The sequence below is a fragment of the Marmota flaviventris genome, chromosome X (assembly GCF_047511675.1).
Source record: "Marmota flaviventris isolate mMarFla1 chromosome X, mMarFla1.hap1, whole genome shotgun sequence".
Classification (NCBI taxonomy): domain Eukaryota; kingdom Metazoa; phylum Chordata; class Mammalia; order Rodentia; family Sciuridae; genus Marmota; species Marmota flaviventris.
The window spans coordinates 47,943,022-47,960,565 of NC_092518.1; the positions used below are offsets into that span (position 1 = coordinate 47,943,022).

Sequence of the window (17,544 nt, forward strand, 5' to 3'; positions counted from 1 at the left end):
ACACAGGTAGACATCCAGAGACACAGACACCAACAGGTACATCTGCACATACTCCTTCTCCTTCTCCCGCAGACTTCATCATCCCCACTGGTGTACACACCCAAAGACACACTGGAGCACAGAAGCCCAGGGCCTAGGTCATCCATACACCTTTAAACATCTCAATCCCCCACTCTCACCCTTCATGCACACACTAAAGTAGACTTACACATCCATTTCCCATCTGGCGTCTTAGAAGAGTTCAGGCTTTAACAACCAGGTCACTCATGGGGAAATTCTGTTCTCTCATAAATGAAAAGGAATTTCTCTCCTACTTTCAAGTTGTGAAAATGGAGTGTATTGTGTGGTCCTTGAATAAAGACCCACCACCCCACCACAATTCCTCCAACATGCAGTAAGGGGCTGTGAGCCCCTGATGTTTTCAGTGGCCTAATGCAGGTCCCCTGGTGAAAGCCAGGCCAGCCTGCCCAGAATCAGATTGAAGTAATTTCCTAGATACCTCCTCCCAGGGAAGCTCCTACCTCCCAACCAGTGGCTGCAGGTTGCACTTGGCTTTTCCTTGTTGCAGGCTGGGTCAGCCCAAGATAGTGTGGTCTATATCTCAATTTCCAAGCCTTGGTGAAAAAACCCAGGGTTGCTGTAAAAACATGAGCCAAGCAGCACTGTTACCAGCACTTGGCACTGTGGAAGCCCCCTAGCATTTGAATTCTTGAGTGGAATCACAGTCCCTTTTCCTTCTTGCAAGCACAGGCGTTAAGGCAAACAGAGAGGTCCCAAAAAAGGGGGAAAGGCAGGCTGCTGTCAGGCTGCTGGAATAGGATTCCTGCAGGGTCTTCAGCTCCTTGGTTTCTGGCAAATTTGGAGACTGGGGGGAGAGGTTGGTGGCCAGTTTCTTGCTTTCTCTCTCTTTTTCCCAGATTTCAAACTTTTTTTTTTTCAGATGGAAAGGGCGGGGGTGGGGGTGGGGGGGTGGGGGAGCATCATATTTGAAATTTGTGGAGCCATACCGCCACCAAGCGGAATATTTCTTTCTGGTGAGTGGAACCACTAAAACTAGAGTGAGGTTATAATCAGCACTGCGCAGGAGAGGGAATGCATTTCTGGAGAGTGTAGTCCATCAGGAGCACTAAAGCTGGATGGACACCAGCAACATGCAGGAGACCAGGAGCTGACCTATCGCCACCCAGAGTGAACGTGGATGGTTATGCCCTGGCTGCCACTTGCCCTGGGCTCATCCAAGGCGCCCTGGCTCCTCCGCCTGGGAACACAACTGGAAGAAAAGGCTAGCAATGGAAGGCCCGCCATTGCTGCTACAGGAAGTGGCCAGGGAAAGCTTAGTATAAACCTTGCCATCTCCAGAACCTCCAGGTTACTGTGCTCCCCGCGACGAAAGGGGTCTCTCAGCCTGGGCCTCAGCATTGTGGCTACCCCAGGCAAAGGCACCCGCAACTCCTCAGCAACTCCTCATGCAGGTCACCAGAACCCAAGGGCGGACCTGAGATTAGTCAACTTCCAGCACTGGGCCCGCCCCAAAATGTCGCCAAGGGTAGCTCCGCCCCCTGGATTGGTTGGCACAGGATTGCTGCCTGCAAGGTTCTGAGAGCTGGCAGGCTTCCCCCTGTTGTTTGGAACTCTGGGGGTGGGGGGGCGGGGTACCCTGGCTTGACCAGTGTGCTCTAGGCTCAGTCTGTCCTTACTGTCACATCCCTGTCCCACACTGTGGGGTACCAGGCTTCTGGCTTCTGGCCTGTCTATGCTTCTTGCACTTTTCAGAACTGATTTCCCCTAGATGGCACTGTCTTTCCACAAATGACAGTCATTCCTCTCCCTCCCTTTGTTATCTGAAAAACACTCAGGTTCTTTTAGGCCAGACTACTGACTTACCTTAGGAAACCAGTTTGGAGGGAAACCAGGTTCTCTTGTTCTTCCTTCCCTTTTAAGTTACATCTTGTTAGGGGTCCCTGTGGACTGGGACTGTCCTTTTTCTTGTACATTGCCAAACCATACTCCTGGTGCCTGGGTTGGGGTGGTAGGATGAACAAGGGTATTGCCCTAGGAAGGTGTATGTCCTGTCTGGACAGTGACCAGGGCCCAGCCATTTGTGTGCAACTTCACTTCTCTTTGGGTAGCAGACTTCCTTGTGGACAAAGGACCAAAGAATTGGGGACAAAGCTGTCAGGTCTAAGAAGGGATGCTGACATGGTTACACCATGCTACAGAATCTAGCAGACAGGGAGGTCAGGAGGGGCTCCCACATTTACAGGACTGGGGCCTTCTGGGAAACTGAGACAGTCTGAAGACACCCCTCCTTCAAACCTCAATTCTTGCAATCAAATCAGAAAGATATCAGACATGTTGCTCAGAGTAACAGGCATGAGTTTATTAGAAGGGATGGGAAAAGGAATGTTCTCAAGGGAGAGAATGAGTCCTTCTAGAGAGGAGGGACAGTATGTCTCTCCTGCACTCCAATTTTATTGGGGAAATACCAGAAAAGTTTCCAGAGTCTCACCCAGTTCCATCCATCTCTTGGTTTTCGACTGGTAGGATATCACACTTGTCAAGTCCCCACTGCCGTGACAACTCTGTGTGTCACTTTGGCTCATGCTGACTGGTTCTAATTGGATTTTTAACCACAAATTCTTACAGATTTTATGGTTAGGAGGAATTATCCTTATCTCCCTGAGTTTTGGGGTCTGGTCTGTGAAAAGGGTCACAAAAGTCTCCCCCTTCGAGGTAATTTACATTCCACTTATGAACATTATTTTGGGCCTGCATTTCTCTGGCAGATAGCAGGTAGTTTGCCAAGGAATATGACATATCCTGTCCACTTAAGCCAGGTAGGACTTCAGTTAAATTGTTTCTTGGCAAAGGAAGCATGTGGGGATCAGCCTAATGGGCCTATTTTATTGAATTATTCCCTAAACCTTATGCTCTCACCATTCACATTCATCTGTCCCCTATCACCACTACCTCAGGCCTTCTCCTTCACATGACCCCAAGAACTCCTCTGTACCCTTGGTGGTTAGAACCCTGAAAGCAAATGAAAGAATACAAAAAGAAAAAGAAAGGGAGACAGACCTCAATGGCTCAATAATACTTTATTAAGCAATGGAGGGGCATATTTTCAAGGGGAAAATGGCAACTGGCTAAAAATATGGTCTTTTTTAGTATTTATTTTTTGTAGTTGTAGTCGGACACAACAACTTTATTTATTTATTTTTATGTGGTGCTGAGGATCAAACCCAGGGCCTTGCACGTGCGAGGCGAGTGCTGTGCCGCTGAGCCATAACCCCAGCCCCTGGTCTGAGTTTTATAGGGTTTAGCAGGGCCAGGTCATGGGAGGAGTTGGTTAGTTATTCTTGGTGGGCTTACTTTCCATGGGCAGGGGGATTCGGGCAGTTAAAGGAGATTGCTACAGGTCAGATTCCTGAGCTCCCTTTTTCCCTGAGGGTTTTGTAAATCTCTATTTCCTTCATTCCACACTCTCAAATGGGTATAATGAGTTGGGTGACATCATCTGCTACTTCCTGCTGAGAAGGGGCATCTCTGGGACATGTTTTGGAGTCTGAAGGAAGAACAGAGTTTTCACATGTTCTTGGGTGGTGGCCTTGGAGATGACAGCGACACATTCTGTTAGAAACCTCTGAAAAGATTAGTGAAATATGGGCTGGGGATGTGGCTCAAGCAGTAGCGTGCTTGCCTGGCATGTGCGGGGTGCTGAGTTCGATCCTCAGCACCACATAAAAAACTAAAATAAAGATGTTGTGTCCACTGAAAACTAAATATTAAAAAATTCTCTATCTCTCTCTCAAAAAAAAAAAAAAAAAAAAAAAAGATTAGTGAAACATGGAAGAGGGGAGAGAAATAAGATAATCAGGAGAATGGGGGTCAAAAGGGCCAAATCCAGGTAGGGAGTCCTCCCCACCACCCAGGGGAGGAGGAAATGGTTGCTAGGTTAGTGGCTTATTCCTTTAGCTTGCTCATCTTATCCCTTACTATTCCTGACTTATTAACAGAGTAGCAACATTCTTCCCTGAGGAAGAGGCAGAGGCCACCTCGTTCTACAGTAAGGATATCTAGACCCTGATGATTTTGCAGGATGACAGATACCAGGGAATCCAATTTTGTAAAGTCAGTACTGAATCAGTGACCTATTGGATATTTTCAGTAACCTGTACTGACAATTTTTTTTTTTTTTTTTTTTGTACCGGGGATTGAACTCAGGGGCACTTGGCCACTGAACCACATCCCTAGCCCTACTTGGTATTTTATTACAGGGTATCATTGAGTTGCTTAGCACCTTGCTTTTGCTGAGGGTGACTTTGAACTCAAGACCCTCCTGTCTCAGCCTCCCAAGCCACTGGGATTACAGGAATACACCACTGTGCCCAACTCTGACAATTTTTTTTTTATAGTAGTGAATAGAGATTTCTAATACCACTGCTCTTGTGCCCATCCTGGCGGATATCTCTAGCACTGTGAAGGGCTCCCTTGCATCTCGTACACACCATTATTGGGATAGGCAAACTTTGGTTGTTAGGTAAAACATCAGTTTGAGGAGTACAGAAGACCAAGGTAGAGTGGCCAGTCCAATTTTTTTGGTAGACAGGGGTAAATATGAGCCTTGCAAAGGAAAATGCCTCAGAATTTTAGGGGGCCAGGACTATGTGGCTGATACAAGTGTACGTCTTAAGTTCCATCAAAAGAACTATTCTCTTTTCATTTAAATGCTCAAGTATGGTTGTACTTTAGTTATAACTTTTTTGCTAGGTGTTTAAGACTGAGCTGGTCAAATTGACCTTGTTCCTATTTATTGCTAAAAGTCAGCTGAGTTTCCTCAGTGGACCACTTTTGGGAACTTGAGAGAAGCCTCTTAGCTCCTTTAGTGCCATCTGTCAGAATGGGTTAGGGTCTTCTTGACCATGTGGCTTCCTTTGGAAGCATCAGGGATGTTTCCTTCTCCAATGACCCTCCTCTTTGAAGCATGTGCACTGGTTGGCTTTTTGTTCTTCAGGGTCTCATTGATTTCCCTGATTGGGAGGTCATGTGGTCCAGAGTTGCAAAACCCTTAGAGAAGTTTCCTTGTTCCCTGAGTTCAAGCTGACTCAGAGGGCAAAAGCCAAATATTGGCTATTTTCTCTTTTTTGGCCCTTTTATTTCCTTAACTTTAGTTTCTAAGTGTCTGCCATGGCCCATGCAGCGAATGAACAGTTCACTGAATGCAGGCTGTTAATCGGATTGAGAAAATTATAAATTATAGAAAGACAAAGTGAAAACAAGACTCAGTGGGTGAACCAACTCTGATGGGGTAGCTCTAACAATGAATGAGAGTCTGTGTGTTTATTTATATAGGTATGAACATCAAAGGGCCCCACTGTGAACAGGCTTCACCATGAAAGGGCTTCTTCTTGAGGTAAACAGGATGAAGTTGAACAAAGCATCTTGTTTGGGGCTTATCAGTTTATGACTATCTTTTTTACCTTCAGGCAGCTGGGATTTGAGTTCAAGGCTTTTGAACTGGATAAGCATGGAATTCTCCCTATCAACAGGAGTCACCTTGCAATTGGGTGTTCCCTAGGCACTCTTGCATGGAAAATTTCCCAGAAGCAGTGTGTCAATGTCCAGGCTTATATAGTTCAAAGAAATGATTTATTTACTGCTCACAACATCCAAGCTTTGGTCCTAAACATCCAGTAAGCCAGTTTCACCAGTCTTAAAGTAAGAGTACTGGGTTTTAACTTTAATGTTTATAGCTTTATAGTTATTTACCCCTTCTATTTAATTGGGGTCAGTATTAGTACTGGAAGTTAGCCTTACATAATCCTGTAGGTGATGGCCTATTATCTAAAATTAACTTAGGTTGTTAGATTAGAAGTTATACTTCTGTAAGGCACTAAGAGATAACAGTTAAGATTTACAAGGAAAATACAAATTAAATTAACAAGAATAAAAACATACTTGGTTTGTATAATAGCTAAGAACCAAGAAACATAATTTTTATAATCCCAAACCTTTACTTTAAACTTTAGTTTGAAGAACATCAGCTTGATAAAATGTTCTTCTAAACTTTATACTTTAAAGACTTATATACTTGGAGGATATGACAAAGAAGCAAGTGACAGTCCCATGATTACACTGATGTTCTTATATTAACCAAGTTTAGCTTTCAAAGAAAAGTTCAGAATTTTTAATGTAGTGTAATTACTCTAAAATAACAGTTGTTGTTTAACCAGAATTGTACAAAACCTAATTCCTTTAAAACTAGTCTCTAAGGAATAAAACTTGACAGAAGAAATTATCTTGATAGATAAGAACAGATTATTGTTTTAAGAAATACTTGTTACTTCAGTCCATAGAGTATTAAACTTTGGTTTCTATCAGTACGTTAATATTTGACCTTAGGGAAAAACCTTGAATAATTTTAACTGATTGTGCTAATTATACATAACCAATTTAGTTACACACAAACTTATCGAAATTTACCTTCCACAAACTTTCTGTAGCTTACTTAGACATTCTACAACTTTTTCTTTTTCTTTCTATTTTTATACTAAAACATATTTCCATACCTAGAACATCTCTTTTCTAGCCGTTGTTCACTTTTAAAATTCACATTTTGCAACAATTCTATGAAATTTCTGAATTTTTCCAATTACTCCTCTTAATAAGATGAACTATTTTATGCTATTTATAGTACTTTAATTGAAACACAGCTGAAACTTGGATTCTTTGCATATAGAATTACACCTGTTAGAACTTTAACTCTTAGTAGCCTTGCTTTAGTGAAGACCCAGAAACAAAGCAATCTTTGACTTTTTTTAAATTTATCAATTTACAAAAACACATTAATGTTTAAATATATCACCTTATGGAATTTAAGAATCAGCATTTTAACTTTGTAAATTAATCAGTCTCCTCTAACAAACACATTTATGATTAATCCCATTGATATTTATGTTAAATCTAATTTACTCATTTTTAACTGTAAAAACCAAGATACCAGCACAGTAAACAGTACTAGCTATCTCTTCTCTGTTGAAGAAAAATCCTAGAAACAATGGATACTTCTAGACATTTTATGGAAACTAATACTCTGTTAATTGTCTGACCACCTAGAAAAACTTGAGTTAGTAATTTAAAGATATCTTTACTCTCATCTGTTTACCTAAATTAAATTGAACTTTTTAAGTCATGTGAACAAAAAGGTATTTGGATGCATTTCTCATTTAAATTTTAATTCATGAGTGCTCATTTATATCTGCCAATTTTCATATCATGTACATGATATATGGACACAAGCACATATGTAGACATAACAATACAGTACACAAGGGTACACAAATACACAAAACAGACAAGAAAGAAAGATCTTGTAGCTTTTTATAGGATTTTTGTAAGAGGAAATTTTCTCAACATGTTTGAAAGCTAACCCTTGAAAATTGGCCTCTGAACAAAAACAGAGTGTAAAAACCTCTATAGTTAGAGAAAATAAGACTGATCAGAAAAGATATTAATTTAGGCACACAGGATCAAATGTGAAATCACCATAAAAACATGAGCTCAAAAATATAGCATTAAAAAAACCAGGAATCTAATAAACAAACAAACAAACAAAACAACATGGCTGTAATTAGTAAAGGAGCATGCAGAACATCTTTATCAGATCAGAATGCACTTTTGGGTCAGATTATAGTCAGTTTAGAATTGAAAGAATGAGAAAGCCCTGAAATTCTTAGGTAAATATTCTCAAAGTAGGGCTGGGGTTGTGGCTCAGTTGCAGAGCGTTTGCCTAGCATTTGTGAGGCACTGGGTTCGATTCTCAGCACCATGTATCAATAAATATAATAAAGGTCCATTGACAACTACAAAAATATTTTAAAAAAAAGATTCTCAAAGCAGACTTGATCATTCCACTTTCCCTCCCTGCTCTAGTGTTTAGGGAGTAACTTGTTAAGAAAGCAGGTGATAGAATGCAAGAGTAGATAAGATAGCCAGCCATTTAGGCTTGCATTTAAAAGTGACACTTTATTTTCTTTTGGTGTCAAACTGGTTTTGGGCAATCTGCAAGCTTTGTAAGCCTTGGGGAGATAGAGATCTGGCAGAAGCTAAGAAGTAAGAGAAGCTGCTGTCTTGAACTAGAGAGGCAAAACTTCATACATAGGGCATTTTAACCATTTTTTCTTTTGTAAAATTAGTCTCTTAGGGTGTGGTCCTATAGTTTATGTTTCCTCCAGAGATCCTTTTTAATATCCTCAGTTGGTAATCAGACAAGATTGGATGTAGAAAATTTTTAGGCATCTCCTTTATCTCAACTGTGATTAGGTCAACCCCTGCTATTACTTTTGAGGACAAATAAAATAAAATAGAACATGGGTGCCTGTGCCTAGAATACTGTCTCTTTGGGTAGGGGACATCTCCCCGATCCTTGAGCCTCTAGGGGTCAGCAATTTCTGTTTTTTCTTCCATGACTTTTGGCTGGAGCCTCACTCAGAACGGAGAATACTAACTTCTTGATAAATATTTTAATTTAAGGGAGCATATTTGCCAGCTAGTTGTACCCTTAAAATTTCTTACATGCTCCCTTTGTCCTTTTAGGCCCTCATACTTACAGGACTATGATTTCATATTATGCTCCTCAATTTGAAGTGGGAGGCAAGCCTGTTAGTAATCTTGGTGATGTCTCCACTAGAGAAAATAAATAATTTGGACTCCTGAACTAGGACAGGTGAGGGGTAGTTTAACTTTTAACTAACGGAGACAAATTTTCTGGTTGTTTTCTTGCCAGATAAGGGGAGTACAGAACAAAATGTGTCTTATGAGAGTCTAGAGAGGGTAGTCTGATTTTAAAGCTACGGGAGCTCTATCTTGAGAATCTCTGTTTAAGAGGCAGACAGTATGGACAGAATTGTTTTTAATATTTATTTTTTAGTTGTAGTTGGATACAATACCTTTATTTTATTTATTTATCTTTATGTGGTGCTGAGGATCAAACCCAGGTCCTCGTACATGCTAGGCAAGTGCTCTACCACTGAGCCACAACCCTAGCCCAGGTAGAAGCATTTCTGAAGAGGAAGAGATTGCTTGGCTCATATTCTGGAGATAAATGGGTTACCTCTTTCCCAAAGACCTCAAATCAGACCAAGATTTTATCTAAGGATCCAAAATTTATTGAGCGAGGTGCCCTCCACCACTGGGTCAAGTCAGTCAGAAACAGAGAGACAGAGGTTGATATTTGGTACCCCTAAGGGCTGTCAGATTAGATTCAGGACATGAGACCTTCATGCAATACCAGAGAGTGGCCCCAGCCAGCTGCCTTCAATTGTCTCAAGCCTTCCTCTATCCCATGCATTCTCATACAGAAAAGGAACTGAAGCAAGTCAAGACTGACATTCCCAATACCTGGATGAAGGGGGATCTAACACACCTCTTGACTTTTGACTGACAGCAGGGTGACAGCAGATTTTCAAGTCCCCACTGTCATGGCAACTCTAAGTCACCTTGGCCTATGCTGGCCAGTTCTAATTGGATTTCTAACCATACATTCTTACAGGCTTTATCTCCCAGAGTTTTAGGATCTGGTCACAAAGGTCTCCTCCTTCAGGGAAACTTGGGTTCTTCTTTGGGCCTGCATTTCTTCTGCAGTGAATAAGTAGTTTGCTAAGGAATGTGACATATATACACAGAGGCCAGGCAGGACTGCAGGTAAATTGCTTCTTGGAAAAGCTTCCCGAAAAGGCTGTGGGAGTCGGCACAGTGGGCCTATTTGATAGAATGATCATATACAATATTTAGCTTTTATAATGTCACAAATATCCTCATGAGCTGTAGTTAAGATGTCTAATGCCATTTGATTTTTGTAAAATACTTTTCCTTTGACACTACCTCTGTGTTAAGTAGAGATCCCTTTATCTGTGTCAGTTAGGGCTTTCTTAGTTAAGTTAGTTAGGACTTTCCTAAGTTTGTTAGGACTTTTATGTGCCACATTACATCTTTTAGGCCAATATGAGGAATAAATATTGGGGCTAGATAAAATTGTACTAGCAAACACAGAGACATAGATAGAGCCCGCCTATTTAGGAGGTTAGGAAGATTTTTAGGTCTCAAACTGACTCAGAAAAAAAGCTTGTGACTCTGACAGTCTCCTTTGATAATTATCAGGCATTCCCTTCTATGAAACTTTCCTTTATAACCTCCAGGTTTACTTACTTTTAGTGGAGTTTCATCTGCTATTTCAGGGGCAGTAAATGAAGAAGAGGGCTGAGGGTCAGGACCTGATTCAGGGTGTTTATGGAGTGGGGAGTCAGAGAGAATAAATTGTATAGCAGAGCAAGGTTGGCATGAGGGCTTTGAGTGAAGGTAAAAGAAAACTTGGAGGTAAGGAACCTAAGGGCATTTGACATTTCATTGGAGGAAACTGTCTAAGTCTTGGAGGGTTTGGGTGTCAAAGGTCCTAAATTCCAAATTCAGGCAATTGACTTAGGTTGTATAATTTAGATTGCAGCAAGATCTGGGTACTCAGCCTAATAAGGTATTTGATTTGAGGTCAGGTTGGAGGTGGAGGATTTTGAAATTTTTAATGAGATAACATAAGGGCCTTCCTGTGGGCAGACTGGTTAGTCCCATATTGGGGAGGTTTGACCAGGGTGATGGTCAAGATCAAAAAGCATTCCTTGATGTCTCCCATCATTGGACAGAATTCAGCTGGAGAATGAGAGGGTGTCCCCTTCTTCAATCTCAACAATGGAGGACCCTTGGGGTCTGAATACGCTAAAAGATGAGGGTCTCAGGCAGGGTTCCTCTGCGAGGGACTGGAAGGGATCTTACCTTTCTGAAGAATGAGAATGCCCATGTTCCATGTGGGAACAAAATGGCAGAAAGTAGCTTCTGATCCAGAGGTCTGAATACATAAGTGAAGGAAGGAATCAGAGATGATAGAGTTAGAAGGAGGATGCCTCCAATATCAGTAAAGGACCTGATATAGAGCCTTGCTCCATCTATATGATGATAAGGCAGCAAAAATTTAGCCCAGGACTGAGATCAATTTTGGGTTGTGTACTGGTCACCATTGCACAATAATGAACTTGGAGAGCATGAAGGGCCTCCTTCTATCAAGAGGAAAGATGGAAAGAAATGGAAGGGAAATGAGAAGAGAAAAGATAGTAGAAGTTTGTTAGGGCAGGGAGGGGTAGAGAGCTCCAAACCCCTACCTGGGTTTCAGCACCAAATGAAAGCATATGAAAGAGAATACAAAAAGAAAGAGAGAAGGAGACAGACCTCAACGGATCAGCGGTGCTTTATTAAGCAACGGAGGGGCACATTTTCAAGGGGAAAATGGCAACATGCTATAAGAAGGGTCTGAGTTTTATAGGGCCAAGTCATGGGAGGAGTTGGTCAGTTAGTTTTGGTGGACTTACTTTCAGTGGGCAGGGGGATTTTGACAGATAAGGGAGATTGCAACAGGTCAGATTTCTGAGCTCCCTTTTTCCCTGAGGATTTTGTAAGTCACCATTTCCTTCCACCTCCAGAGATGAGTTTTCTTTGTGACTTTCCTTGGAAGTCCACCAGTGTGATCAGTAGAATGCATTGTCTCAATGTTTAGGATCTACATGGCCCTGGTCATAGTAATGGAAAGCCCTAATGGCAGGTTCTAGTTTCACACTTGAGAAGGTGCCTGTATCATGCTGTATCATGCTCAGTGTCTCTAGGTCCCCTGTGTTTTATCCTTTAGATGGGTTAGAGGTTGTGGGGGAGCAGAGGTGGGAGAATGGATGCAGGGACTCAGTTATCTTCAGTGAACATGGGTGGGGGGTCAGAAGGCCTATGAGTTATCCCTCATAACCACTTGATTTGCCTTTTCCCTCCGTTGCCCCCCGTCACTTGCCACTGCCTACTGTTTGTCCACTTCAACCTGGGGGACTGCAAGGAGGAAGACAGCAGCATAATGGCACAATAGGTCTCTGCCCATACATGGACCTTCTCTCTGAACTAGATCTCTGAGCTTACAGATTACTCCCCCTTGAAATTGAACAGGGTAGGAATGAACAGCAGGGGTGTGTTTTGGTGCAAGTGTATCTCTGTTCCTGTGTGTGTGTGTGTGTGTGTGTGTGTGTGAAGTTAGACTACCAGTAGAAGGGTTTCCGTGCAGACAGGACAGCTCCAGTAGTATAGCCTTTATGCATGGTCTGTTTGAAGTTAAGCTCTGGCTATCTTGTTGTGAGGGTTCCTTAGGCTCCTCTCAATGTTCAGTGCTTGAAGAGCAGCCTGGTGTATCATTATCCGTTATGCCAAATATTTCCTCTTTCTGGAAGTATAACTAATAGTGGGAACTCACAGATTCATGAGTAAAGTCACCTTGACTTCACAGAACATCGCAGCACCCAAGAATATCCTGAAAACACTACCAATTGTGAATTCAAACTTCTGTCCATGCATACTACTACTACTACTTTACTGGACCTAAAGCAACATTTAAATGTGGGAAAAGAAACAAAAAGCCAGCAGTATACACACCTGTGAACAGGAGCCACCTCCATCCATTGTCCTACTGTGGATCTGTCCTGCTCTGTAGTAATCACAAGGTCAAGGTCACCTATAGCACCTGTTTATAGAGAAAAGCTATGGAGAAAGAAATGCAGGGAGGTGGACATGCAGGTGGTAGAATTCTCCCTCTCTATGTCACAGGTCATCTTTTTTTTTTCACACTGAGCTGCATTCACTTCTCACACTTGGAGATAGCTGAAATTGTCCATGTCCTCAGTTACACATATCCTCATTTAAGCTGAGGTGAGCAGGTCTGTGCACCCATACACCCTCATTCACATACAGGCATTCCACAAGCCAGGGCTCAGTAGGCTGGACCACTCAACTTGACTGCTCCCTCACTTGCCACTGTCTGCCTGTTTTCCCAGTTCAGCCTTGGGGACTGCAAGGAGGAGGCAGCAGCATAATGGCACAACTGGCCTTTAACTGGACAAGGTTCACACCTTGGCCCCCTCTGCTTGTTGCTTATGGAAGATGCACCATCATAGCATGACTGGGACACTGGACCCTTTCTTGAAATGGAGCAGGGTTAAGAGTCACCAGTAGAGATCCTCCTACCCTGCCAAAAACATTTCTTCCATGGTACTTTTATTAAACAAAGCAGTTCCCTGCACACAGGGCCAGCAAAAGACCTCAGGGCTTTATTTTTCTTTCAAGTCTCCTCCCCAGGGAAGCTGGAAAATTGCAAAGCCCAGCTAGGAGGCACCACTTCAAAGTGTGCCCCGTGGCCTTTTCTTCCTTCCATTCCTGCACATACAACAACATGGAATTCAGTTTGCACCTGCACACTGTTTCTGCTATTTTCACACGAACATTCCCACTTAGACAGGCAGGCACCCACAAACACAGACACCCATAGATACACCTGTACTCATATTGGCTTCCCCTCCCACAGACTCCACAATCACCACAGGTGAACAGACCCAAAGACACACTGTAGCACAGAAGCCCAGAGCCTGGGGCACCCCCTTCCCTGCACACACATCTCTCTTTCTCTTTCTCTCTCAACATACAAAGTGATATGGCCTCCACCTGAATCCTCCTCAGGCCTTGGTGGAAAAACAAAACAGGGTTGCTCTAAAAACATGCGCCAGGCAGCACTGTGACCAGCACTTGGCACTGTGGGAGCCAGCTTGGCATTTGAATCCTGGAGTGGAGTCACAGTGAGCCCCAGGATGTGTCACTTTCCCTTCCTTTCTTGCAAGCATAGGAGTTAAGGCAAATGAAGAGGTCCCAAGGAAGGGGGAAAGGCAGGGTTGCCTCAGATAGGGGTGTGTGTGTGTAGAGGGTAGGGGAGACTGCTCCAACAGGATTCTCTCAGGATTTCCAGCCCCCTAGTTCCAGTTTGGAGATGGGGGTAGAGCTCATTGGCCAGTTTCCTGCTTTCTCCTTCTCCTTCACAGGCTTTAGATTTCTTTTTTTAAGACCCAAAGGGCGGGGGGAGCATTTTATTTCAGATGTGTGGAGCCATACTACCATCAAGCGGAATGTTTCTAGAGCTTGGAGTCTACCAGGGCAGCAGAGCTGGGTCCACACACCCAACATGCAGGAGATTAGGAGCCAAACCTGGACAGTTATTCTCTGGCCGGCACTTGCCCTGGACCCATCCAAGGCGCCCTGACTCCTCTGCCAGGGAACACACAGGAAAAAAAGGCTGGCAGTGGAAGACCTACCATGGCTCCTACAGGCAGTGGACAGGTTTACAGTTTAGCATAAACCACAGGTCCCCAAAACCTTCAGGTTGCTGTGTTCTCAGTAAGGAAAGTGGCTACCCCAGGCAGGGGCACCTGAGCTCCTCAGATGTCAGACCCCAAGGCCAGAACCGAGCTCAGTCAGTAGCCAGCAGCTTCTCCTGGGCCCGCCCTAAAATGGCGCCCTAAAATGGCAGCTCCACCGCCTGGGCTGGCTGGTACAGCTCTGCTGCTTGTAGCTTCTCAGGCCGCCCCCCCCCCACACCCCCCCATCAGGTGCTTTGCACCACTGGTAGGGAGACCCTTGTTTCCCCAGAGTATGTTCACTCCAGTCCTTGTTTTCACATTACACCCCATTGCACACCACCCAGGCCACCTGACTACTGGAGCCAAGTGTCTCTTCTGCCTGGGGTTTTCAGAAACTGTTTCCGCTAGATGGCACTGTGGTTCCAGAAATGACAGTTACTCCTTTCCCTGCCCCCATCTAGGCTTCCTCTCACTCCTTTTGTAAAGTCATTTTCATTCAGGCTGCTTGCCTGTTGAAGCCACTTTGTGGGCAAAGGAGGCTCTCCCCTTCTTCCTCTCTCTGAATTCACCTTTTAGTAAGGGTACCTATGAACACTTGACCATCTACCCCGTATGTATCACCCCTGCCCCAACTCTTCTGCTCTCTCCTGCCTGTATGCATCACCTCCCCCCACCACCCCCAGGTCCTGCAGGATGTAGAGGTCAGGGTGAGGGGACACACACATTCCCCAGGAAAGCTGCATGTCCTTTCTGCACAGGAACCTGGTCCTCCCATTTGTGTGCACTTCAGTTGTCCTTGAGTAGTAAACTCCCTTGCGGCCAAGGGGGCTATGGGTCTGGGAACAAAATTTTCAGATCCAAGGACTGCTGAAATGGTCACACCATGTGGCAAAACCTGGTAGGGCAGAGGTTAGGAGGCCTTCCCTTTACCCACCTTCTAGGTTCTAGGATTACTCAGTGATGTAACTCTGGGGTGGGATGCAAGTTGTAAAAAGGGGAGATAGGAGGCTGTATACAGGGAACAGGGTACCTTAAGTAGGCAGGAGGCCTGTGAATTACCCCCATAAAAGACCTCTGCCCTTTGAACCTGAGATGTGAGGACTGCTGATTATTCAACATGTAAATTAAGTGAGAAGTGAAAGTGGCAAGAGGGTGGGAATAGGGTGAGTTATCTTTGTGCAAGTGTGCCTGTGTACCTCTGTGTACTACTTGTGTGTTTGAGTAGAGAAGTTAGACAGGCCAGCTCAAGCATAGGACCTGAATGAAGGGCTGGTTTGAATAACAGACCCTGGTCACCTTGTCCTGAGTTTCTTCAACTAACTTCAATGTTCATCATTCCCCAGTGTGCCAAGGATCTGCTCTCCTCCTGGAAGTGTAAGTCACAGTGGGAAAGTAGTGATCTCTCAACAAAGTAAGCTTGACATCCCAAAACATCAGAGTGCCCAGCATATCCTGCAAACACTTCCAAGTGTGTATTCAATTTTTTTTTTTTTTGTAAAGAGAGAGAGAGAGAATTTTAATATTTATTTTCAGTTTTTTGGTGGACACAACATCTTTGTTTGTATGTGGTGCTGGGGATGGAACCCGGGCCGCACGCATTGCAGGCGAGCGCACTACAGCTTGAGCCACATCCCCAGACCATGTATTCAATTTTTTGTCCATGCTTCTACTGTAGGATGCTGCTGGAACTATAGCAACATTTATATATAGGAAAAGAACCAAAAAGCCCACAGCAAACACGCCTGAGAACAGCAGCCACATTTATACAAGGTTCTGTCAGCTCTCAACTACTGTGGACCTTGTCCTGTTCTGTAGTAATCAGAAGGCTGCCTCTCACACCTGCTTAGAGAAAAGCTGGAGAGAGAGAAATGCACTAACCTTGATTACCAGTGATGGGATATCCCCTCTCAGGGTCCCAGGTCTTTGTTTCACATTGAGCTGCACTTACTTCTCACCCTTGGGCACAGTCAAGTTTGTGTATGGCCTCAGTTACACGCATCCCTGTTTAAGTAGAGATGTACAGGTCTCTGCACTCACATGTGATCCACAAGCAAGGCTCGGTGGGCCAGACATTCTGTGTACCTGTTGCATCTGTTGTATCCTCCCTTGCCACTGGCTGCCTTTCCCACTTCAGCCTGGAAAACTTCAAGAAGGAAGCACCATCATCATAGCACAACAGGCCCTTGTATGGACAAAGTTCAACTGGGAAGCCACTGGATGCCCCTAGGAGTACCACCTGTCCACTTATGACTCAAGGTATTCCAGGTCATTCTCCTGCCTTCTGCTTCACTACTATTCTCCATTTCTCACCTGTTCCTCCCCAGGCTTTTCCTTTGTGTCACTTCTGATTTTCCAATTCTTGCTTTGTAGAGATTGGGTTCTGGCAGGAAGAGGCCATGGGAGAAAGGATCCGGATAGAGAATTGAATTCCTTCTGTGGAAATTACGATGACCCTTGTGGAATGGGAGAGGGAGGGGCCTCCCCATTCTATCTCCCCTTGATTACCCTCCAGGAGGATCTTGTACCCCTTGTGTCCAGTTTATCCCCACTTCATGCCCTCTTGTTTTCCTGAATATAACCATGTCCTTGCCCTGTGGAAGATGCAGGTGCAGTGAAGAGGGTCACTCTTTGGTCTACTGGGCAGCTGGAATGTGCTGATGACTTAACCAGCTCATGGTTCCCACTGTGTCTTTGCAAAGTTCCTACATGCACACTCATGGGACATCTCATGGACAACAGCATTGTAGGTGATGTGTTTTATTGCTAGCCAGGCCTAGACCAGTGTTAAGTGGAAAAAGGCTTGTTGGATATGGAGGGATGCACCATGTTAGCCCGTGTGGTACACTCTACCTTGTCTTGAAATTGAGCAGGGTTGAAGGATATAAGAGACATCTCTCTTGTCTTACCAAAAAAAAAAAATATCCGCCCATATGATACATGTGAATGATAGAGGACCCTGGACACCCTGCCAGCAAAGACCTCAAGGCTTTGCTCTCCTTGCAAGTCTTCTTGTGGAAGCTGGAGAAAGTTGCAAAATCTGGCCAGGACTCACCACTTCAGGGGGTGCACTGTGGCCTTTGCCTCCATCCAGTCCAATCCTATGCATATAACAGTAAGGAATTCAGTTTGTACCTGCATGGGGTGTCTGCCATTTTCCACATGAACTGCCATTTTCCTACATTCTGCTAGGCAGGCCCATACAGACACAGACACACATGGACAAACTTGCTCACATATGGACTTACCCTCCCATAGACTCGACTGTCCCCACTGGCACACGTACCCA

The 17,544-nt window shown here is 44.1% G+C and overlaps 1 protein-coding gene across 4 annotated transcripts in view; it reads left to right on the forward strand.

Moving 5' to 3' along the window:
- Positions 1–17,544, forward strand: part of Nbdy (negative regulator of P-body association) — a 99,873-nt gene that overhangs the window by 22,562 nt on the left and 59,767 nt on the right. The gene's annotated exons all lie outside the window — the stretch shown is intronic.